This window comes from Manis pentadactyla, chromosome 13 (genome assembly GCF_030020395.1).
Source record: "Manis pentadactyla isolate mManPen7 chromosome 13, mManPen7.hap1, whole genome shotgun sequence".
Taxonomy (NCBI): Eukaryota; Metazoa; Chordata; class Mammalia; order Pholidota; family Manidae; genus Manis; species Manis pentadactyla.
The window spans coordinates 24,857,833-24,866,707 of record NC_080031.1 but is presented as its reverse complement, the minus strand read 5'-3'; positions in this window follow the sequence as shown (position 1 = coordinate 24,866,707).

Sequence of the window (8,875 nt, the reverse complement as noted above, 5' to 3'; positions counted from 1 at the left end):
TTTTGTTTAGTGTTTGTGTGTGTGTGTGTGTAAATTGTGGATAGTTGTCAGTCTATTTAAATATTTCTTTAAATATTTTTCTGTTCCTTTATCTCCTCTCTTTTTGATATGCTTAATATGATCCCAGAGGACTCTGAGAACCCACTTAAAATTTTTCATTCTTTATTGATTCCTTATTGATCATTTCTGTTGATTGATCTTGGAGTTACTGATTCTATCTGATGTCATCTTAAAATTGCTATCAAGCTCATGTAGTGATTTTCTTTTTTTTTTTTTTTCCATTTGGTAATTATAGTTTTCAACTCTGGGATTTTCATTTGGTGTCCTTTGTAGTGTTTATTTGTCTGTAAGATACATTATTTGTTAAGTGATTATTATCATATTTTCCCTTCATTCTTTGAACCCAATCTTTTAAGAAAATATTTGATATTTGTAATAAGTGTTTTAAAGTCTTTTTCTATGAAGTCTAACATTTGGTCCCATCTAGTTTATATTGACTATATTTCCTAAGTGTGTCTCATTTTCCTGTTTTGATACATTTCATAAGTTTTGGTTAAAAAGTACAATTGTGTATTATTATAAATCTGGATTTTGTTTTATTCTGAAGTTCTTTTGTGTGTTTTTGTAACTAGTTTGCAGTTAAGCTTATCTGTGTTTCCCTTATGTGGCTATTGACATATATGATGGGTTTTTTAAAATTATTTTTATTTTTTAACTTAGCTTCTAGGGTTTCTTATGCATGTGGATAGTATATTGGTTAGTGAATGATTTGTGAAGAGGTTATGCCAAAACACTGTAGGCCCATATGGCCCCCACCCTCTTCTAATTAACATCCCTGTGGATTGGAAAATGCATTCTGAGTTGTAACAAGTTCTCAAATATCCCTTGGTTTCTGCTTTTCACTGGGCTTTCTAAGCTCTCTCTTGCCATGATGTAAGCAAGTTTTTGTCCAAGACTGAAATAAAATCCATCACGTCTTCCAGAAAAACTGCAAGTTTTCACCTCTGGCCTGCCTCAGACTGGTAAAGATACTGACTAATTAACTTAGTTGGAGCAAGAAGATGATAGACTTCCACTGTAATCACCCAAAACTATCATTTTTAAAACTTTTTTCAGTATGTTATTTGCTATTGATCAGTTTCCAATGATATGAAGTGATTTTAATTTTGTAATTTATCATTTTATATTTATAATTTATCACTTTTGTAATTATTTACACTTATTTTGGCACAGAGGGATTGCCAATGCCATTAAACAACCATGATCAGAAATCTTCTCCCAGTTATCTTTAGAAACTGTTTTTAAAATGAGAAACAATTTTTATATTTACCTGCACATTTTTCTTTCATGTCAGTCTTCACGTTTTCATGTAGATCCAATTTCCCATCTGATTTTGTCTTCCTTCTACCAAAGAATTTCCTTAAGCATTTGTTATCATGGAAGTCTTTTAGCAATAAATTATTTCAGATTGTATCTGTCTGAAAACGTCTTTATTTTGCTTTCAATTTTAAATGATATTTTCATGGGGCAAGCATTCCAAGTCATTTCATTTTTTTCTTTCAGTTTTTTAAATATAGAGCTCCATTTAAATTTTGCTTATTTAGTTTCTGAAAATCTCCTATCATCTGTGTATTTCTCTGTACTTAACCTGTCTTTATTTTCATCTCTTTATGCTTTGATATTGTTTTATCTATGGTTTTCTGGAAGTTCTCTCATATCTGTAATTTCTAGACCTGTTTCAGTTGACAGATATGTCTTGGGTCATATTTTTGTGACTCTGTTTTCTTCAGAATTCTTTTTGGATGACAGGTGTTGCAAATTTTTCATTATTGATTTCTGCCTTCCCTTGAATCACTTTAATTGTGTTAAATTTTGTTCAGGCACAGAAGTAAGTTACTTGAAATCAACAAAATACTTTTTCAAAGTTTCCTTTTCGAATTTGTTAAGGTAGTTCCAGAGCAGTTGATAGTCTAGAGCTAATTTAGCTCCATTACTAAAATAAATGTCTTAAGAATCTACGTGATACTCTGTGTATTATGAATTCTTTCCACTCTGGTGTGAATTCTAGTAGTTCTGAGCCCTGTGTGAGCTCTGATTATTATTTGATCTATTGCTTTTCAATTGTTCCTTCTCTAGTTTGGGATATTTTCCTTGCATACATGTGCAGTCATTCCCAGGTAAATGCCTGAGGGAAACATCTACTGATTTACAAAAATACCTGTATGTGTGTGTGTGTCCATACTTATACATGTGTGTGTGAGCATAGCTCTCTCCTTTCTGCTAAACTATCCTGCAGTTTCTAGGTGACTTCAGCTGGAAATCCAACCTGTTTTCCTTAACTAAATGAGAGTGCTGGGCTCACTTTAGGTCCATCTTCATGCTGTAGGGAAAGGGGTGTTACATAAATTATAGGACCCATTTGTTTGTTTCCCTCATATTAGAGATCATATTCCTGTTGTTTATCTGAAAATCATTGTTTCATATATTTTCTTTGGTTTTATATATTATTGGAAAATAAGTGAGCATAAATTCTGTCCCTCTAAAATATCTTGGCCAGACTTCCTATTTTGATTTTTATAGAGGTTGCAATAAAACTACAGGTCATCTAGAGGAGAATTAGCACTTTGGTAATATTGAGACCTTTAATCAAATAATATTAATTTCTCTATGTTTATTTTATTTTTCTTTAAAATAATTTATGATCATCTTTGTGGAAGTCTGACATATTAACTTTTATGTTTATTCAGTATAATAGTTGCACAGAAACATTTCATCTTAAAGTCTCGTAAAACTCAGCAGAGTATACTCACATAAGACTACAGCAGGAGAAAGAAAGTATTGGTAATTACTCAGGAGTCCAGACTTCCAGCCATAACACCCTAGGTCCTCTCTCAATATAGAATGTACTTTATCTTTGGATTATGAACCACTAAGTTATATGTTTGCTATTTTTGTTCTAGGCAGGCAAGGCACAACTCCACTGAGGGATCTTTTGTGCCCTGCTACTTGCTTAACAAATAGGCTGTGTAACTGAGTAAACCAACTGAAAACCATCAATCCATATATCCCTGAATAATTTAGATAAACTAGAACAAGGTACCTTCAGAGAGGAGGCTTGCATAGCACATTATAAATCACTATCTAGACAATAATCCTTACCTTGGCTAAGGATCACATTCAACCTTCAGGCTCACTGAAGACAACCATATCCACTGCAACATAATCCTACTTTTATGCACTAATATTTGGATATTATTTTAAATGATGTATTTTACATTTCATTTTCTCTATTTTTGAAGTATAGAAATGCAACTGTTTTTTTTTTTTTGGACTCCTTGTCTTGTTCCCAATCTTAAAGGAAAAGCTTTCAGCTTCTTGATGTTAAGTATGATGTTGGCTGTGGGTTTGTCATATATGGCCTTTATTATGTTGAGGTACTTGCTCTCTATACCCATTTTATTTAGATTTTTTATGATAAATGGATGTTGAATTTTGTCGAATACTTTTTCAGCATTTATAGAGATGATCATGTGGTTTTTGTCCTTTTTGGTGATGTGGTGGATGATGTTGATGGATTTTCAAATTTTGTACAATCCTTACGTCCCTGGAATAAAACCTACTTGATGATGATGGATGATATTTTTTATGTATTTTTGAATTTGGTTTGCTAATATTTTGTTGAGTATTTTTGCACCTATGTTCATCAGGGATATTAGTCTGTATTTTTTTTGTGGAGTCTTTGCCTGGTTTTGGTATTAGAGTGATACTGGCCTCATAGAATGGATTTTGGAGTATTCCTCCTCTTCTACTTTTCGGAAAACTTTAAGGAGAATGGGTATTAGGTCTTCACCAAATGTTTAATAAAATTCAGCAGTGAAATCCCCTTGTCCAGGTGTTTTGTTCTTAGGTAGTTCTTTGATTGCCAATTCAATTTCCTTGCTGGTAATTGGTCTGTTTCTTCATGAGTCAGCCTTGGAAGGTTGTATTTTTCCAGAAAGTTGTCCATTTCTTTTAGGTTATCCAGTTTGTTAGCATATAATTTTTCATACTATTCTCTCATAACTCTTTGTATTACTGTGGTGTCCATAGCGATTTTTCCTTTCTCATTTCTGATTCTGTTTATGTGTGTAGACTCTCTTTTTCTCTTGGTAAGTCTGGCTAGGGGTTCATCTATTTTGTTTATTTTCTCAAAGAACCAACTCTTGCCTGCATTGATTCTTTCTTTTGTTTTATTCTTCTTGATTTTGTTTATTTATGCTCTAATCTTTATTATGTCCCACCTACTGACTTTGGGTCTCTTTTGTTCTTCTTTTTCTAGTTTCGCTAATTGTGAGTTTGGACTGTTCATTTGAGATGGTTCTTTTCTGAGGTAGGCCTGTATTGCAATATACTTCCCTCTTAGCACTGCCTTTGCTGCATCCCACAGATTTTGCAGTGTTGAATCATTATTGTCATTCATCTCCATATATTGCTTGCTCACTTTTTTTATTTGGTCATGGGTCCATTGATTATTTAGGAGCATGTTATTAAGCCTCTATTTGTATGTGGGCTTTTTTGTTTTCTTTGTGTAATTTATTTCTAGTTTCATACCTTTGTGATCTGAGAAGCTGGTTGGTACAATTTCAATTTTTTTGAATTTACTGAGGCTCTTTTTGTGGCCATGTGCACTTGAGAAAAATGTGTCCTGTTGCTTTTAAATGGAGTGTTCTGGAGATGTCCATTAGGTCCATCTGTTCTAATGTGTTGTTCAGTGCCTCTGTCTCCTTACTTATTTTCTGACTGGTTGATCTGTCCTTTGAAGTGAGTGGTGTGCTGAAGTCTCCTAAAATGAATGCATTGCATTCTATTTGCCCCTTTAATTCTGTTAGCATTTGTTCCACATATGTAGGTGATCCTTTGTTGGGTGCATAGATATTTGTAGTAGTTATATCTTCTTGTTGGACTGACCCCTTTATCATTATGTAATTTCCTTCTTTATCTCTTGTTACTTTCTTTGTTTTGAAGTTTATTTTGTCTGATACAAGTACTGCAACTCATGCTTTTTTTCACCTTATTAGTTGCATGAAATATCTTTTTCAATCCCTTCACTTTTAGACTTTGTCTTAGGGTTTAAAGTGAGTCTCTTGTAGGCAGCTTATAGATGGGTCTTGTTTTTTTTATCCATTCAGTGACTCTATGTCTTTTGATTGGTGTATTCAGACCATTTACATTTAGGGTGATTATTGACAGGTATGTACTTATTGCCATTGCAGGCTTTAGATTCCTAGTTACCAAACGTTCAAGGGTAATTCCCTTACTATCTAACTGTCTAATTTAACTCAGTATGCTATTACAAACACAACCTAAAGGTTCGTCTTTTTTTCTCTCCTTTTTCTTCCTCCTCCATTCTTTATATATTAGGCATCATATTCTGTACTCTTTGTCTATCCCTTGATTGACTTTGGGGGTAGTTTATTTAATTTTGCAGCCACTTAGTAATTAGTTATTCTACTTTGCTGTGGTTTTATTTCTGCTATTGACAGCTATTTAGCCTTAGGAACACTTCCATCTATAACAGTCACTCCAAAATGCACTGTAGAGGTGGTTCGTGGGAGGTAAATTCTTTCAGCTTCTGCTCATGTGAAAATTGTTTAATCCCTCTTTCAAATTTAAATGATAATCTTGCCCAGTAGAGTATTCTTGGTTTGAGGCCCTTCCATTTCATTGCATTAAATATATCATGCCACTTCTGTCTGGCCTGTAAGGTTTCTGTTGGGAAATCTGATGATAGCCTGATGAGTGTTCCTTTGTATGTGATCTTTTTTCTCTCTCTAGATGCTATTAAAAGTCTGTCCTTATCCTTGATCTTTGCCATTTTAATTATTATATGTCTTGGTGTTGTCTTCCTTGGGTCCCTTGTTTTGGGAGATCTGTACACCTCCATAGCCTGAGAGACTATCTCCTTCTCCAGATTGGGGAAGTTTTCAGCAATTACCTCCTCAGTGACACTTTTTATCCCTTTTTCTCTCTCTTCTTCTTCTGGTACCCCTATAATGTGAATATTCTTCCATTTGAATTGGTCACACAGTTCTCTCAATGTTCTTTCATTCTTAGAGATCCTTTTTTCTCTCTGTGCCTGAGTTTCTTTGTATTCCTCTTCTCTAATTTCTATTCCATTTACCATCTCTTCTGCTACATCTAATCTGCTTTTAAATACCTTCATTGTATGTTTCATTTCAGATAAGGAATTTCTTAATGATTGAATCTCCATCCTAAATTCTACCGAGTTCTTGAATATTTTTCTGTACCAACATGACCATGTTTATGATTTTTATTTTGAACTCTCTTTCAGGAAGATTGGTGAGTTCAGTTTCATTTGGCCCTTTTTCTGGGGTTTGTGAGATATCGGTCTGAGCCATGTTCCTTTGATGTTTCATATTTATATGTGGCGCCCTCTAGTGCCCAGAAGTTCTAGTCTTTGGAGCTGCTCAGTCCCTGGAGTTAGGTCAGGGTTTGCAGGGGAGTGGTGTGGGGGGCCTGGGGATAGGAAAGAGCTGTTTCCTGCGTCACAGCTGCAGTACCTGTCTCCACTGTCCAGTGGGTGGAGCACACAGGTGTAAGCCTCTGTGCTTTGATTCTGTAGCTGTCATAGGTGGGGCCTCCCTCTGCCTGTCCTGACACCAGGGCAGTGACTGTGATCTGGTGCTGGCAGGCCAGGAGTAAGGCGCTGCAGGCTGCATATCACTGTGGGGTGCTCAGAGCTGAGTAGCCAGCCAGGGGGATGGACCACCTGAAGCTCCTGAAAGTTCCCAACCTGCTGGACAGTGAATGCCCAGACAACCTAGTCCACCTATCCCTTCTCTCACACAGCAAGCTCCGTGCAAACCCCGCCCCTTCAGCATCCCTCTCGCTGCTAGGAAGCCTCTCAGACCGCCTGCCTTTCCTTTGTCCCAGAAAAGCTGGATGTGGATCCCCACCTTCCACAAATGGCTGGAATCTCAGTCTCTCAAGTCTTAGCTTTCCAACCCTACTAATCTCCAGATCAGTGTGCAGTGTAGGTTTGTGCTCCCAAAGCAGATCTCCAGGGCTGGGTGTTCAGCAGTCCTAGGCTTCCACTCCCTCCCTGCTCTGTTTCTCTTCCTCCCTCCAGTGAGCTGGGGTGGGGGAAGGGCTTGGGTCCTGCAAGATCAAGGCTTTAGTACATTATCCTGTTTCATGTGGTCTACTCTTTTCTCCAGGTATATGCAGTCTGATGCAGCCTTCTTTCCTGTTGCTCTTTTAGGATTAGTTGCATTAACTATATTTTCATATTATATGTGGTTTTGGGAGGAGTTCTCTGTCTCACCTCTCACGCCAACATCTTGAATCGATCTCAACTTCAGTTGTATTTTGAGACAGTGTTTTTCATTTCAGCTTCTATCAATCTCAGAAATATTTCTCAACTTCTAGTCATCTTCCCACTCTGCTTCTCCAGAAATGCAATTTTTAACCAAAAAAACTGCATATATTTAATGTGTACAGTTTGATGAGTTGGGACATACAGTTTGATAAGTTGGGACATACACATGTATCAGTGATCTCATTATTGCATTCCTGATTTGTTCTTAATCTCAAAAAGAAAGCTTTGATAATTTTACATCAGCTTTAATATTAACTGTTGATACTGTGTAGATGTTTCCTTCTATTTCTAGTTTGATACAAATTATTTGATTATGGGATATGGATTAAATTTTAAATTCATCAAGCAAAGTTATTTATGGGCATCTTGCTTGCTTGGATTGTGAGATAACATATTACTTAAGTCTTTTGAGATTTGTTGACATTTAAATGGATTGAAATGAATGTGTATTCTCACTTGTTGGGTGACTTTTCTCTGTCCATCCAGTAGCTCAAATTTATTAATCATTCTGTGCAGATAATCTGCATTGTTCCTGATAGTGGATTTTCTTATAGTGTAAATTAGTGGGAGACGTGTTTGATATCTTCCACTATAATTGTGATTTTGATCTATTTCTCCATGTATTTTGATAAATTTTTATTTACAAATATTGGGGCAAAGTTATTAGAAATGTTTAACAAAATTCTAATTTTTAATCATTCCATTTTTATACAATAAACCAATTCATTTCTGTTAATACTTTTGGCCTTAGAATAATTTTTGTTGGCTATTAATATAGGTAATTAACTTTCTTTGTCTTAGTATTTGCATAATGATTTTCTATTTTTTTCTGATACTCTTTTTCTTATTTCATTCTGATTTATCTTTTAAGATATTTTTGTAACTCATAAATTATATTATTACTGGTAACCCTAGAGATTTTAATAATTAACTTGAATCATCTAAATTTAATACAAGATGACACTTTCACCCTACTCCTTGACAATTCAATGATTAGAACAGTCATTACATTCACCGCTTTTTTTGTTTCTTTCTTGTCTTTGCCATGTATTTTAATTCTAAATGTTGTAAAACTCATAAGATGTAGAATTTGTCTACAGTCATTTTAACACTTTTTTTCACTACTCCTTATTCCTTCCTACATCATGAATCTTTACTTAGAATTCTTACCTTTCAACCTGGAATATATATATATATATATATATATATATATATATATATATATATATATATATATATATATATGTGCCTGTTTATTAAGAATTCTTTCACCTTCATTTATTTTACTTTCATTTTTTATTTCAGTGATTTCTTTTTCAACTCATTCACTATATCACCTCACTATCTTCACTTAGAGTTACAAAGCCACTTATCGATCAGGTCTTAGGAAATGATGTGTCATCTCATTTTCTTTACTATTTGGCTATTTTTTTTTCCAACATGAATATATATGTATTAATCTCCATGGCAGCTGTAGCAAATATCCACAAGCTGGTA